Consider the following 14,286-nt stretch of genomic DNA (forward strand, 5'->3'; position numbering starts at 1 on the left):
AGGCTGGCCTCAAACCTGCAGTCCTCCTGTTCAACCTCCCAAGTACTGGAATTACAAGTATGTGTCACCATACCCGGCTTTTTTTTTTTTTTTGGAAAGAGAGTCTTGCTAAATTGCTGAGTGTCCCACTAATTTTCTGAGGCTGGCCTCCAACCTGCAATCCTACTGTCTCAGTCTCCCAGGTACGAGGATTATAGGCACCTGCTCTTGCATCTGGCCCTATTTATTCTTTTCAACTTCTTTCTCTTGTTTTTGATAGTAGTGGGGACTGAACCCAAGGGTGTTCTGAGCTATATCCCCAGCTCACCTTTGTTTTTGAAAATTTTTTATTCTGAGACAAAAACTACCTAAGTTTCCCAGGCTGGACTTGAATTTGCAATCCTCAACTCAGCCTCTTGAGCTGCTGGCACCTCTGCATCTGGCTCTTTCTTACATTTATTTATTTATTCACTTATTGATTTTTGCATGCATTTGTGATAGTGGGAATTGAACCCAGTAATTCTACCACTCAGCTACATCCCCAACCCATTTTAGTTTTCATTTTGAGATAAGGTCTCTTTAAGCTGCTAAGGCTGGCATGGAACTTTGTATCCTCCTGCCTCAGCCTCCTGATTCTCTGGGATTACAAATGTGGGCTATCATGTCTCTTTTTCTTTTGGTATTGGGGATTGAACCCAGAGGCAGTTAACTTCCAAGCTGCACCCCCAGCCTGATCTTATTTTTTATCTGGAAAGAGTCTCACTATGTTGCTGAGAGCCTTGCTAAGTTGCAGAGACTGGCTTTGAACCTGCAATCCTCCTGTCTCACCCTCACAAGTACTGGAATTACAAGAGTGTGCCACCACTTCCCACTTGGCCCTCTTTTTTTTTTCTTTCTTTCTTTCTTTCTTTCTTTCTTTCTTTCTTTCTTTCTTCTTTCTTTCTTTCTTTCTTTCTTTCTTTCTTTCTTTCTTTCTTTCTTTCTTCTACTGGGGATTGAACCTAGGGACATTCTACCCCCGAACTGCACCCCCAGACACCCTCCTTTTTGTGGTACTGGGGATAGAACCCATGGGCATTCTACCTCAGAGTTACACCTCCAGCCCTATTATTTACTTATTTATTTATTTAATTACTTTTTGGTGGTACTGAGAGTGGAACTCAGAGGCTTTCTAACTCCAGGCTCTTCCAGACCTGTTTTTTTTTTTATATTTTATTTGGAAACAGGGTCTCACTAAGTTGCTGAGAGCCTCACTAAATTGAGGCTGGCTGTGAACCTGTGCAATCCTCCTGTCTCATCCTCCCAAGCGCAGGGATTACAAGTGTGCACCACCATGCCCGGGTATTTTTTTATTTTGAAACAGGGTCTCACTGAGTTGCAGAGGGCCTCACTAAGTAGCTGAGGCTGACTGAGAACCTCTAATCCTTCTGTCTCAGCCTCCCAAGTACTGAGATTACAAGCACGCACCACCACGCTTGGCTGGCCCTTCTCTTTTTTAAGAACAAAAATTTGCTGGTGGTGCACACCTGTAATCCCAATACTTGTGAAGCTGAGACAGGAGGATCGCAGATTGGGGGACCGTTTCAGGAAGTAACGAGACTCATCAACCTAGTGACACCTTGTTTCAAAAATAAAAGTAAAATAGGGCTGGGGGCATAGTTTGGATGTAGAATACCCCTGGGTTTAGTCCCTAGTAAATCTCAGTCAATCAATTCATCAATATAAAAGCTTAACTTTATTTTTTTTATTTACTTTTTTAATTAACTTAAATCAAAAGTTGTTACTTTTCTTGATTTTTGTGCATTAATTATCAGGAACCCCCCCCCCCCCCCCAAGATAGTATAAAGTAAGAGAATGCCCAAAGCCCTATTCTTCCATTTTAGGTGATCTTTCAGAACCAAAGTCACCACTGATCCAATTTTTCTCCTTACTGGTTCTTTTTCTCCAGTTATAATCCAAGTTTCTTCTGTGGATTATTAACCTACATGTAATGAAAATGGTAGGTGTCTTTGGAAAGAAAACAAAAATAATAAAATGACCAGTCACATAGGGAATCACTGTGCCTTATTTGGAATACTTATAGTTATTATAGCTTTACCTAAAGAAAGAAAGAGAATATGTTTGTGGGGGGGGTATCCTAGGAATTGATCCCAGAGGTGCTCTACTACTGAACTGCATCCCAACTCCCTCTATTTTGTGTGTGTGTGTGTGTGCGCGCGCATGCTCGCTACTGGGGCTTAAATTTAGGGACATTCTACCTCCAATCTGCATCCCCAGCCCTATTTTATTTTATTTTTATACTTTGAAATAGAGTCTCACTAAGATACAGAGGGCATCCCTAAGTTGCTGAAACTGTCCTTGAACAACTCTGATCCTCCTATCTCAGCCTCCCAAGAACTGGGATTACAGGCATGTGCCACCATGCCCAGCTGAGAATTTAGTAGTTTTCTATCATATTGTTTTAGAGGGTGTGTATGTGTGTGTGTGTGTGTGTGTGTGTGTGTGTGTGTGAGTGATTGTCTATTACTCATTGTTTTTTGTTAAATCATTACCTTAGTTCTAACATTCCCAGATAAACCTTGAATGGGAAGAGGATTATTTGTCTTTTTGTTGTTTTATTCTTTTAAAAAGTACCTCTTTTTCACTTGAGAGGAGTTCCTTTGTTTATTCCCATGTGTTTTCTGAGATCCCAATGTTTAATGGGCACATAGTTAAATACACAAGATTTTGATCAGCAAGATCTCTGTCCCCTAATGTAAACCTTCCATAAAAGATGTGCGCATTTGGGCATGAGGCAGGTGCACAGGAAGGACCATCCACCCAGTCTGGTCAGCTAGTATACTCAGGCTAGCACAGGGATTGCTAAATCTCTCGATTGGTTTGGCAGAGAGGAGTAACAAAGTGATACTGTTTGTAGAAGGAATTTGGAAACAGTATAAAAACCAAAAACCTAAATGCTTTGACAGTTCTGTTTCTCTTTGCTTCTTAGCAGTTCTATCCTGGGTATAAGCTTAGTAGTATAAAGAAAGAAAAAGTTTAAGGGTTAACTTCAATTCAAAACAAATGTTGTGAATCAGTAGATAAAGATGAGCAGTTTCCTAATTAAGTAGGCAAAAACAACTTTATAGGAAAGAAATGCAAAATAGTTGGGTGTGTGGCTCATGCCTATAATACTAGTACTGGGAGGTTAAGACAGGAGGATCCTGGGTTTGAGGTCAACCTCAGCAACTTAGTGAGGCTCTCAACAACTTAGTTAGACCCTGTTTCAAAATGAAAAGTAAAATAGGGTGTAACTCAGAGGTAGAACACCCCTGGGTTTAATCCCTTACACCAAAAAAAAAGAAAAAAAGCAAAATGAAACAAGATAACAGTTTTGATCTATCAAATTGGCAGAGATGAACAAACTTGACAATTGTCAGTGTAGGTAATAGTTTAGAGACATAAGCACTTTTATATAGACTAGAAATTAATTGATCCAATCATTTGGGCAAATTGTTAACATTTTTCATTGTTAAGTTTATATATCCTTGAGTCAAGCAATTCCATTCCCATAAAACTACAAAGATGTTTATTCCTGTATTATTTGTTAGCAAGTTTCCTCCACCAGTGTTCCAAGCAAAGGGTGTGACTTCCACATTCACTAAATCCAGTGATCAGTTCTTAGTTCGCATCCTACCAGACTCTTAGCCACAACTGGCTTCCCTTCTCTCCGCACATTCTCTTTACTATGCCTCTGTTCTTTGAGTGTTTCCTGCTTCTCTGTCTCTAAATATTGCAATGTCCCAGGTCTCCAGCTTCAGATTCCTTTATCTGCCCTCATTTTCTATTTAATCTCATTTAGTTTCTTTGTTATTAAAATATATCACCTTTGTGCAAAGGACTTCTAAGTTTATATCTGGAGTCAGACCGCTGCTCTGAAATCCAGACCTATATAGTCTGTGGCCAGCAATGATCTCTTTCTAACAAGCATATCAAATTTAACATGTCTAAAGTAGAACTCCATTCTGTTCCTTCACTCAACCCTTTTCTCCCACAGTCTTCCACATAATGTCTACCCTTCTTTTTCAAGCTAAAAACCTTAGAATCTTGTATCTTCTCATGTTGTACCCCAAATCCAAAGCCATTAACAAATCTTCTGATTTTACCTTCAAATTATGTTTAGAAATATACTACTACTACTTCTTCCCACTACTGCCACTCCATTCCAGTCCACTGTCTCTGCTGAGATCTTGGCTTTTGGCTTCTAACTGGACTTCTAGCTTCTACTTCTGTTTCCTTTTAATCTGTACTCAGCAACATACAGTGATTGCATTGAAACAAACAAGGTACTTCCTGTTCAAAAGGTCTTTAAAATTGGTTTGTTCTAGCTGCCCCTATCTCTGGTTAACGATCTCCATCACACTGGCCCTTTGTTTCTTCAACTACCACCACCAGTGCCCTCCCTCGGGGCCTTTATGGGTGCTTTGCCTTAACATTCTTGCCCTGGATAGCTGTATCCCCTGCTCCCTCGGCTCTCTCTCTCATGTCTGCTCAAGTTTTCCCTAGTGGAGAGGCTCACCCTGACTGCTCTGTGACCTAGTAGCTTCTCCCTGCTCACCCCACCCATTGTCTCATTTTTTATGCCCTGCTTTTTCTCTTCAGTCTTATCACCAGCTGACATGCTATGCTGTTATTCCATGTCTACCTTCCCTCTCTGGAATGTAGTCTTTGTGTGTGTGTGTGTGTGTGTGTGTGTGTGTGTGTGTGTGTGTGTGTGTGTGTGTGTGGTACTGGGGATGGAAACCAGAGGCATTCTACCTCCAATCTACACCCGTCTCATTTTTTTTATTTTTTTATTTTGAAACAAGGTCTCACTAAATTGCGGAGGCCTCACTAAGTAGCCGAGGCTGGCCAAGAACCTGGAATCCTTTCTCAGCCTCCCTGTTGTACTGGGATTACAAGCATGGGGCACCATGCCCGGCTCTCTGGAATATAATCATCAGGTCAAGGATTTAACTTTGGCAACTTCTGTATCTCTAATACCCTGGGTGGTATTTGTTCTGTTGTGTGAATTTATAAAAGGATTTTTTTTATTTTGCGGGTCTGGGGATAGAACCCAGAGGCATTCGACCTCTGAGCTACACCCCCTTTCCTATTTTTTATTCTTTATTTTGAAACAGGGTCTCACTAAGTTGCAGAGGGCCTCACTAAGTAGCTGAGGCTGTCCGCGAACCGTGATCTTTGGTATCTTTCAATTTTTTAGTTATTTGTAAATCTTAAGTGTTGTGCAGTACATTAAGTATGTGATAGTTTGTTATTTTAACTATAATTGAGTCTTTCTGCTCTGTAATTATTCTAAGATTTGAAAGCAGTTAAGGAGTATGTACAATTGTTATGATTATTTCATTGTTGGGCATTGCAAAACCAAATGATTTTATTGAACTTTTTTTTCTTTTTTTTTTTTGCGGGTCTGGGGATGGAACTCAAGGCTATTTGACCTCCGAGCTACACCCCCTGCCCTATTTTTTATTTTTTATTTTGAAACAGGGTCTCAGTGAGTTGCAGAGGGCCTCACTAAGCAGCTGAGGCTGTCTGCAAACCATGAACCGTGATCCTCCAGGTCTCAGCCTCCCGAATGCTGGGATTACAAGCGTGCACCACCACACCTGGCTATTATTGAACTCTTTGAGAAGAAAACAGACCTGGTCATTGAATTAATTTTGACTGAATGAAACAGTTCTACTTGTCAAGATCTACTTTTTTTTTTTTTCCCTTGCAGGTCTGGGGATGAAACCCAGGGGCGTTCGACCTCTGAGCTACACCCCCTGCCCTGTTTTTTATTCTTTATTTTGAAACAGAGTCTCACTAAGTTGCGGACGGCCTCACTAAGTAGCTGAGGCTGTCCGCGAACCTCGATCTTCTGGTCTCAGCCTCCCAAATGCTGGGATTACAAGTGTGTGCCACCACGCCTGCCTGGTTATTTTTTTTTTTTTTTCTTTAATGCCTTAATACCAGGCCTGTTATTTTCTTGAAAGTTGTGTCTTTTGAGATTATTCAGATGCTACTAAAAGATGGTTTTTCTTTTAGGTACTGGAATTGAATGCAGGGCCTCACATAGGCTGGGCAAGCGCTCTACCACTGAGTTACACCCCAGCCTCAAGCTTGATTATTTAAAAAATGATGTGTGATTTGCTTTTATTTATACTCAAGTTTTTTGTTTTGTTTTTTATATAGTACTAGGGATTGAACCTAGGGGCATTCTACCCTGAGCTACATCCCCAATATGAGGTATTATAATGCACCAAATTAAGAAAAAAAATTATGTATCTTTTAACATCAATATTTTAATGTAAAATAGAACTTTCCTCTCATTATCTCTGCTTTTTAGGCTATACTGACATAAGTTTTCTAGAAAGGTAGGCTAAATTCCTAGTTTTTTGTTTTTTGCAGGTCTGGGGATGGAACCCAGGGGCTTTCAACCTCTAAGCTACACCCCCTGCCCTATTTTTTATTTTTTATTTTGAAACAGGATCTCACCAAGTTACGGAGGGCCTCACTAAGTACCTGAGGCTGTTCGCGAACTGTGATCCTCCGTCTCAGCCTCCCAAATGCTGGGATTACAAGTGTGTGCCACCACGCCTGGCTAAAATTTGATTTTCAAAATAGGGAGTTCACAAAGTGGTGACAGATAGCTTCTCCTTTGATTATCATTGTGACCTCATAGATTATTTTCTTTTTTCTCTTGTTGCTGTAGGTTGAACTCAATATCACACCTATTAGGCTTCCAATGAGCCATATCTCCAGCCCTGTTCTCATGATTTTATTTTTGTACATCAGTAAATATAATCATTCCTTTTGCTGCTCAGTTGGTGACTACTTTATTTTTTCATCAGCTGATAAGTATTTGAATTACTTTCCCTTTTGGGTTATTATGAATAATGCTACAGTGAACATTCAAGTAATAAATATCCCCTCTCCCTCTTTGATCTATGCTCAGGAGTGGAATTGCTGGGCCACGTGGTATTGAGGAATGGAGATGCACAGTCTCATCACCATTACTTTTTTTGTGTGTGTGGTACTGGGACTGAACCCAGAGGTACTCTACCACTGAGCTACATCCCTAGCTCTTAAAAAAAAATTTTTTTTTAAAAATTTGGAAACAAGGTCTTGTTATGTTGCAGAGGTTGGCTTCAAACCTGCGATCTGCCTGTCTCAGCCTTTCAAGTACTGGGATTCTAGGCGTGCAATATTACTTCCGGCCACTAGCCATTTTTTGGTCGTTGTTTTGAGATGGGGTCTGGCTAAATTCCCAGGCTGGACTTTAACTTGTTATTCTCTTGTCATAGCCTCCAGAGTCAGTGGTATAATAGAAGTATGCCACCATGCCCAGTTGCAATTTGAATAGTTTTTTAAGGACTTTTTGCAAATAAAAATTGTCATCTCAGAATATGAATAGTTTTATTACCTCTACCTTTCTAATCTGTTTCTCTCTCTCTCTCTCTCTCTCTCTCTCTCTCTCTCTCTCCCTCTCCCTCTCCCTCTCCCTCTCCCTCTCCCTCTCTCTCTCTCCTCTCTCTCTCCTCTCTCTCTCCTCTCTCTCCCTCTCTCCCTCTCCCTCTCCCTCTTTCTCTCCCTCTCCCTCTCCCTCTCCCTCTTCTCTTCTCTTCTCTTCTCTTCTCTTCTCTTCTCTTCTCTTCTCTTCTCTTCCCTCCCTCCCTCCCTCCTTCCCTTCCTCCCTCCCTCCCTTTCTCTCTCTTTTGTGGTCTTGGGGTGGAACCCAGAGGCTTTTACCTCCTGGCTATACTTCCAGACCTTTTTTTTTTTTTTTTTTTTTAATTTGGAAACAGGGTCTCACTAAGTTGCTGAGAGCCTCACTAAGTGGCTGAGGCTGGCTTCAAACCCGTGTGATCCTCCTGTCTTAGCCTCTGAAATGCTGGGATTACAAGCGTACGCCACCACGCCCAGTTACCTTTCTAATCTGAATGCATCTTATTTTATTTATTTTTCTGATGGATTTCCTTGGCTAGAACTACTCTTAAGAAAATTTGAGTTTAAATGATGAGAGAATGGACAACTTTGCTTTTGTTCTTGATCTTAGGAGAAGGTATAATATTTGACAGTAAGCGTGATGTTCATTTTATGTTTTTTAGAGATGACTTTTTTTGGGAGTTAAGGTCCCTCTATTCTGAGTTCATTGGATTTTTTTAACATTAAAGAGTCTTGGGTGCTTCTTCTATATTTATTGAAATGATATCATATGGTATCATTTTGTTCCTGAAGACTATCCACTATTTATCTTTCTTCTCTGTTAATATTGCTTGTTATGTGGTAGGCCTTTTTATTCTTAAAACTTGCCTTTTTATCTTAAAGAAATTTTATTTTGCTGTCTCTTTGATTATTTCTTTTACTCTGTTCTTTTCTCTGGAAAGCCCACTACAGTTTTGGAGCCTGTATACTATTCATATTTTCTAACTTTTTTATGCTTTGTTTAACCTTTTGTTTTAGCTGGGAAATTTTCTTTATAGTCTTCCATATTAGTGGCTATGTATTCTACCTAAGTCTATTTTGTTATTTAACTCATCTATTCACAGTTTAAAATGTTGATAATCGTATTTTGCAAGATTATTTTCATTTCTATAGATTAGTGTCTTTTGACCTTCTCTGAAGATATTTTATTTCTTTGTTTTTTTTATTGAGTGCTAGAATATTGAACCCAGGGCCTTGCTAGGCAAGCTCTCTGCCACTGAGCTATTCTGCCAGCCGTATGTATGTATGTATGTATGTATGTATGTATGTATGTATGTATGTATGTATACTAGAGATCAAATCCAGGTGCATTCTTCCTCTAAGCTACACTCCCAGCCATATTTTACTTAATTTTTTTGTGGTACAGGGGATGGAGCCCAGGGACATTCCACCTCCAAGCTACACTCAGCCCTATTTTTTTATTCTTTATTTTGAAACAGGATCTCACTGAATTGAAAAGGGCCCCACTAAGTAGCTGAGACTGTCCGCGAACTGTGATCCTCTTGTCTTGCTCAGCCTCCCAAATGCTGGGATTGCAAACGTGCACCAACACACCCAGCTTTTTCTTTTCTTTTCTTTTCTTTTTTTTTTTTTTGGCAGGTCTGGGGATGGAACCCCGGGACATTCGACCTCTGAGCTATACCCCTTGCTCTAGTTTTTATTCTTTAATTTGAAACAGGGTCTCATTGAGTTGCGGAGGGTCTCACTAAGTAGCTGAGGCTGTCTGCAAACCGTGATCCTCTGGTCTCAGCTTCCCGAATGCTGGGATTACAAGCGTGTGCCATCAAGCCCAGCTTATTTTTTATTTTGAAACAGGTTCCCGATAAGTTGTAGAGAGCCTAACAAGTTGCTGCGGTTAGTCATGAACCTGCACTCCTCCTGTCTCAGTCTCCCAAGTACTAGGATTAAAAACATATATCACCATGCCTGACTCACATACTTTTATTTTATTTCATTTTATTTTTTTAGCAGTATTGGGGATGGAATCCATGGGGTGTTCTACCTCCAAGTGTGCCCCAGCCCTATTTTTTATTCTTTGTTTTGAAACAGGGTCTCGTTAAGTTGTGGGGGGCCTCATTACGTAGCTGAGACTGTTTGCAAACCGCGATCCTCCTGTCTCAGTCTCCCAAATGCTGGGATTACAATTGTATGCCACCAGGCCTCCATACCTTATTTTTAAAGTTATTTTTATTGAAAGTTGTCTTTATTGAGTTGTCTTGTTTCCTCTATAATCCAATTCTGTTTCCCATCTTTGATATTCCCATTTGTACTGTTGGTTTTCTTGAAAATGTGTATTTAGCTTTAGTTGAATAAAGAACTAGTTGCCTGATGATTGTTGGCATGGATTTTCTTTGGTAGCTTGGCACTCTTTCCCAAATATCTCAATATCATGAATGGTGGTAGAGTTGAGTATTTAAGTGCCTAGTAAGCTCTAGGGAAAACTATTCTACAGGTGTCAAAATAAGGATGTCTTTATTCTGATGAATTGATAATGTTAGTGTTTGAAATTCAGTCTTCCTTCATTATATCAGTCTATCAGTTATAGTTTTGTTTGTTTGTTTGTTTGTTTTTCAAGTTCACAGTACCTTTGTCAGGAGCCCTCCCCTGGACCCACTTATTTATTTATTTTTTATTTTAGTATTTATATGTTTCCTTGTTAATTTATTGTGTGTGTGTGTGTGTGTGTGTGTGTGTGTGTGTGTATGTGTGTGTTTACTGGGGATGGAACCCAGCGGCCTTCTACTTCTAGGCTGCACCTCCAGGCCTATTTTATTTTTTATTTGGAAACAATAAAACTGCAATTCTCCTGTCACAGCCTTCCAAGTACTGGGATTGCAAGCATGCACCATTACGTCTGGCTTATTCTTCTTTAAAAGGAGATCTGTTTTAGTGCTTTGTTCTTGAGTGAGAAGCAGTAGAATCTATGCCCCTTAGTATGCAAGGGGAAATTAAGAGTGTTTTTTTTTTTCCTTTTACACTATAGTGTGTGTGTTGGGGGGGTGGGGGGTACTGGGAATGGAACCCCGGGGCATTCTACCTCTGAGCTACACCTCCTGTCCTACTTTTAATTCTTTATTTTGAATCAGGGTCTCACTGAATTTCAGAGGGCCTCACTAAGTAGCTGAGGTTGTGCACGAACCGTGATCCTCCTGTCTCAGACTCCCAAATGCTGGGATTACAAGCGTGCGCCACCAAGCCTGTCTTCAGTATAGATTTTTAATGTCTAATAATTTTTGCATGGGTCACTCAGGTGTTTTTTTATATATGTAAATCTCAGTTTGGAGCTTCATAGGAGCTCCCTTGAAATGAGCCAACTTTATACTAAAATTTGAACAAATTTTTTTTTCTTTTATGGGGATGGTAGTACTAGGGATTGACCCAGGGCTACTCTACATACACCCTCAGCCCTTTTTAATTCATTTTGAGACAGGGTCTTGATAAGATACCCAGGCTGTCCTCAAACTTAAAATTCTTCCTCAGTTTCTCAAGTACCTGAAATTATAGGTGTGCACTACCATACTAGCTGAGCTGTAAATTTCTTTATTTCATTTTTTCTATCAATCTGATCCTAAATACTTTTGAATATTGTTCTCATACAAGTACTAACCCATGCCTGAACCAGTTTAGCTTCTGACATCAAATGAGATTGGGTATGTTCAGGATGGTATGGCTGTAGACTACTTCTAAAAAATAATTTTTTTTTGGTGGTACAGGGAATTGAACTCTAGAGCATTTTATCTCCAAGCTATACCTCCAGCCCTATTTTTTTATTCTTTATTTTGAAACAGAGTCTCACTAAGTTGTGGAGAGTCTCACTAAGTAGCTGAGGCTGACTACTGGGAACTTGTGATCCTCTTGTCTCAGCCTTCCAAATACTGGGATTTCAATGTGCGCCACCATGCCCAACTTCTTCCTTGTTTATTAATGCTATTAGGATTATTAAAAAAAACAAAAAAACTCTAGCTGTTGAGTAGTAGAGCATGTGACCATGTGCAAGGCTCTGAGTTCAATTTCAAGCACCAATATAAAGAAATGAATAAATATTTGCATTTCATTTGAAATTTGAAAAATCCAAGCTGTCATTATGAAACTGCTACTTTTATAATATGAACAAAGAATGTAGAAATCTAGGGATAAGCTGGCATGGTGGCACACACTTGCAACACCAGTACTTGGGGAAACTGAGGCAGGAGGATTGCAAGTTTGCCACCAGCTTCAGCAATTTAGTGAGGCCCTCCACAACTTAGTGAAACCCTGTTGCTAAATAAAAGAGTAAGCCGGGCATGGTTGCGCACGCTTGTAATTCCAGCATTTGGGAGGCTGATACAGGAGGATCTGGGTTTGCAGCCAGCCTCAGTATTTAGTGAGGTCCTTTGCAACTCAATGAGACTGTTTCAAAAAATATATATATATAGGGCCGGGTGTGGTTGCTCACGCTTGTAATCCATGTGCTTGGGAGGCGGAGATGAGGATCATGCAGGTTCGAAGCCAGCTGCGCTGGCTTATGAAACCCTGTTTCAAAATAAAATATAAAACAGGTCTGGGAGTGTAAGCCAGAGGTAGAAGGGTTCCATCCCCAGTACCTCAAAAATAAATAAATAAATAAAATAAATAAATGGAAAAAACCTAGTGGTAGTGCACACTTTTAATCCCAAAACTTTGAAGGCTGAGACAGGAGGATCTCACAGGTTTGTGGCTAGCCTCAGAAACTTAGTGAGATCCTGCTTCCAAATAAAAATTAATAGGGCTGGGAGTGTAGCTCAGGTAGAATGCCATTGGGTTCAATCCCCTAGTACCACACATCCCCCCCTTAAAAAAAAAAAAAAAAGAAAAGAAGAAAAATAGGCTGGGTGTGTAGCTTGGATATAGAATGCCCCTGGGTCTCATCCTGAGTAACTAACACACACACACACACACACACACACACACACACACACACACACACAGAAATCTAGGGAGAACATGTGATAAGGAAAGGGTTGGACTTAATTCACAACTACACTGTCCCACCGCCCTAGCTAGGCAGATTATATCATTCCCCTGGGACATTATGAAAATGTTGACTTGGTGGGCGTGGGATCATTGCTTTCCAATTTTACATTTCTGCTATTTAACCCAAAACCAGGCACAGGAGTCCACGATTAATGTGGTTTTTTTTTTTTTTTTTTTGGTGGTACTGGGGTTCCTGGAAACCCTTCTACTTCTGGGCTACACTCACAGACACCTATTTTTTATTTGGAAGCAGGGTCTCTTAAGCCAGCGAGGCTGGCTTCAAACCTGCGTGATCCTCCTGTCTCCACCTCCCAAGCGCAGGGATTACAAGCGTGCGCCACCATGCCTGGCACCACAATTAATATTGGTGAATGAACAGAATTGTCCATTTTTTCTTATCATGAACTTGTCACATTAGGTCCTTGTATTTGTGTAGTATCTTTGAAAGCATTACTTTCATTGGATTTGCTGTTTACATACTGTGACTCATTTCCTCAGTTAACTGTTACATTTTTACTTATCATTGGTATGTGTGTATACATGATATAATGCATATAATATATACATATATTTGTAATATGCATTATAGATATATGTATTATATATATTATAGAAAGTTTATTTTCAAGATATTCTACTGAATCACATTTTAGTACATTTAGTTTACTGGAAGAAAACTTTAGAATCAGAAATGGGAATGCCCCTGGGTTCCATTCCCAGTATCACACACACACACACACAAAAAAAAATGAGTACATGTATCTCATCAAAGCTCAGCTACCAAAATCTAGACATTTATAGAAAAGCCTTTTACCCAGGCATGGTGGCACATGCTTGTAATCCCAGCATTTAGGAGGCAGATACAGGAGGATCGTGGTTCGTGGGCGGCCTCAGCTACTACTTAGCTAGGCCCTTTGCATCTCAGTGAGACCCAGTTTCAAAATAAAGACTAAAATTAGGGCTGGGGGTGTAGCTCAGAGATTGAATGCTTCTGGATTCCATCCTCAGTACTGCCAAAAAAAAAAAAAAAAAAAAAAGAAAGAAAGAAAGAAAAATCTTTTAGCCAGTAATTTGACTCTTTTTGGATCTTACTATAAATAGAGTTCAAACAATCATATTTGTTTAGAAACAAGTATGAAAAGATTTTTAAGACCACTCTAACGGTAACTGAAGGAGACACTACTTGTTTAATATTGAGGTTGGATTTGCTGCAGTTTACAAAGCCTACAGAAAACTTTCAGGCACTCAGGATCATGCAGACCTAGCTGTTGAATCTTAGCTGGGCCGTTTCCTGGTGGCACACGCCGTTTGAAAGCCTCTTTGAGGCTGGTTCCTCTTTTCAGTTCTCTGAACTCCACAGGAGTCTTTTCTCCTCCAGCAGCACCTTCATATATGTTCTTTACCTGGAATGACTCCCAGCATCTTTTTTGACTCTGGATACATTCAAGTGTTAACTTTAAAAACAAAAACCAAACCTTTAGATTAGATCACCCTATTATATGCTTCTAGAGCACTTTTTAAATTGTAATTTTTCAATTAATAGTGTGATTTTTATTCAGCAGATTTTTGTTTTTTGTTTGTTTGTTTTAATTGCCCTGGGGATGGAACCCAGGGGCCTCTACCTCCAGGCTATGCCCCCGACCTATTTTATAGTTTATTTTGAAACAGGGTCTCACTAAGTTGCTGAGAGCCTCACTAAGAGCCGAGGCTGGCTTCAAACCTATGTGATCCTCCTGTGTCAGCCTCCCAAGTACTGGTTTTACAAGCGTGCGCCACCACGCCAGGCTGATTCAGCAGTTTCCACAAATA

The 14,286-nt window shown here is 40.0% G+C and overlaps 1 protein-coding gene across 1 annotated transcript in view; it reads left to right on the forward strand.

Moving 5' to 3' along the window:
* TLK2 (tousled like kinase 2) overlaps nt 1-14,286 on the forward strand; it is a gene marked incomplete at both ends in the record, with an annotated part of 129,017 nt that overhangs the window by 46,810 nt on the left and 67,921 nt on the right.

The sequence above is a fragment of the Muscardinus avellanarius genome (assembly GCF_963383645.1).
Source record: "Muscardinus avellanarius genome assembly, chromosome: 16".
NCBI lineage: Eukaryota > Metazoa > Chordata > Mammalia > Rodentia > Gliridae > Muscardinus > Muscardinus avellanarius.